The sequence below is a fragment of the Myotis davidii genome, unplaced genomic scaffold (assembly GCF_000327345.1).
Source record: "Myotis davidii unplaced genomic scaffold, ASM32734v1 scaffold1107, whole genome shotgun sequence".
Lineage (NCBI taxonomy): Eukaryota > Metazoa > Chordata > Mammalia > Chiroptera > Vespertilionidae > Myotis > Myotis davidii.
Window position 1 is genome coordinate 43488 of NW_006300016.1, and position 2597 is coordinate 46084.

A 2597-nucleotide genomic window follows, 5' to 3' on the forward strand; every position below is an offset into this window, starting at 1 on the left:
CCCCCCCTGCCAGCCTGACCGCCTCCTCCTCCCCTGTGGGCCTGATCTCACCCCTAACTGCTCTCCCGGCTGGCCTGACCATCCCTAACTGCTTCTGCCTGCCTGATTGTCGCTAACTGCCCTCCCCTGCCAACTTGTTCTCACCCCCAACTGCCCTTCCCTGCTGACCTGATCTGTCCCCAACTCCCCTCCCCTGCTGGCCTCATCTCGCCCCCAACTGCTCTCCGCTGCTGGCCTCATCTCGTTCCCAACTGCCTCTGCCTGCCTGATCACTCCCAACTGCCCTCCTTTGCCGGCCTGATCTCACCCCCAACTGCCCTCCCTTGCCGGCCTGATCACCCTTAACTGCCTCTGCCTCAGCCCCCACCACCATGGCTTTGTCTGGAAGGAAGTCAGATGTCCAGAAGATGGCTGGTTGACCCGGACTAATTAACATATTACCCTAATAGTAGTATAGATAGTTTATATAGGATAGGATTACTTAAATGTGGGGGGAAAGCCTTTTTCATCAGGAGATACTCCTGGCAGACAAAAATACATAATCCCTATATCTGGACTGATAACCAGCCATATGCACTATACTGTCAAACTGTTCATTAAAAAATTGAACCGCTTTCTTACACCTTACACCAAACAGCTGTTGCCCTTAAAACCCCTCCTCAGCCCCCACCTTACCTTCTGCCTTTGCAGTTCACCCAGATTAGGTTCTTATTGGTCGGTTTGTATGCCAGTCAGTGTTAAAAGCTCTGCCTCCAAGGCAGCTATTGGCTCCTCGCACTTCACCCAGATTTGGTCCTGATTGGTTGATTTGTATGCCAGTCAGCATCAAAAGCTCCGCCTCCTAGACAGCAACTGGCTCCTGGCACTTCACTCAGATTTGGTCCTGATTTGTTGGTTTCTATGCCAGTCAGCATCTAAAGCTCCGCCTCCCAGGCTGCCATTGGCTCCTCACAGTTCACCCAGATTTGGTTCTGATTGGTCGGTTTCTATGCCAGTAAGCATCTCTGTGATTGGTCCGTTTCTATGGCAGTCAGCATTTCCAGGCCTATCAACGGACCTGATCAGAAAGGCAGGGCTAATAAGCAGCCCCAGTGGAGGCCGAGAGAAAGAGAGGAATGGCTGCTGGCCAAGCCCCAAGCAAAAGAGAGAGCAAGTGCTGATCAACAGCTGCCACAAAGGCTATGGATCAGGCCCTGCTTTTCTCTCCAGACCTCTCTTCAGGCCTGATCTGCAGCCCCCTTGGGAGTCAGTGCTGGTTTGGGGTGCCCGCAGCAGCAGTAGTCCGGTTGGTTGAGCCTTCAGTTGTTTTGGATGTTATGGGCTCTGGGTTTTTATATATTAGGATTGTGCTTTGATTGGTTGAACGGACAACTTAGCATATTAGGCTTTTATTATATAGGATTAAAGATTTCATATGCTTTAAGAGCTAGAAAAATATATATGTGGGTAAATTTCATACTATGTTTCAGGGAGTTAAATAATCAATATTCCCTGCTAATTTTCAGTAAATATCACATAAAAAATGGGTCACCTGAAAGAATACAGGATTAGAACTTGTTTTTTTGTTTTTTTTTCTATGATATAAACTCCTTCCAATGGCTACTTATGATCACTGTTCACTCCTTAAGGCAGATCAGTTTACTCCAGGAGACATGACCACAGCCACTGTGCATTCCACCTTCTGGTTTGGGGCCTTTCCCATGGTGACCCAACTCAGAGGAGTGCCAATTCTGCCTTCCTTTCCCTCGGTCCCCTTCCAGGTTATGCACAGCCATGATACTCCCTTCCCCAATCCCCCACTCCATGGTAATACTTTCCCCTTCACTGAAGTGAAAAGTAGGCTTTCTTCTGGAAAAAAAAAATCTTGAAAATCCTGTTTTTATAAGTTTTATGGTTCTTACAATAAACCCATTCAGGGAAAAAATGGCTTCCTACAAATGTGCACCATACACATATTTAACAGTATCATTCTCTTTAATTTCCCCTTTTTCGTCCTTTCTCTAATGATAGCATCATTTCCTTTTGGAAGCCTCACCTTCTATTCATGAGGATGAGGCACACAGGGGTTACAAGAATACCTCTTGCAGCAACATTTATGCTTCCTCCTGTCAGTCACTGCACCACAAATCAGAATCCCAACTAAGGACAGTATCCTCACCTGACTGCCATGACACAGCATCTCAGAGAAACCCATAGAATCAGAACACTCTGGATGACTTGGCTCCTCACTGGTGGCCCCTTCCTTCTAAGCCCAGGTCCCCAGTCATGTGGATCCTTGCTTTCCCTAGCATGTAAGGACTACACCAAGGAATGTTTCTCTCCTCATTCTAGGTACCTTCTCATAAGAGTTTATGGGGATCCATACACTAAATTTCCCTTTAAGGATTTACCTTATGATCCTTTGTATGTTCGGACCTTTAAGAAAAACATTGGAATTTGTCTGGGTAGTTAAGACTGCCATAAAGGAGCAGATAGCCTGTCCTTACTTGAATGACGGGCTCACTGGAGAGGTTTTACACCAATTTGCAAGGCACAAAAGATGTTTATTTTGATTTGCTTTTTTTTCTTGTTAAATAAAATGAGAAATAACTTGCAAA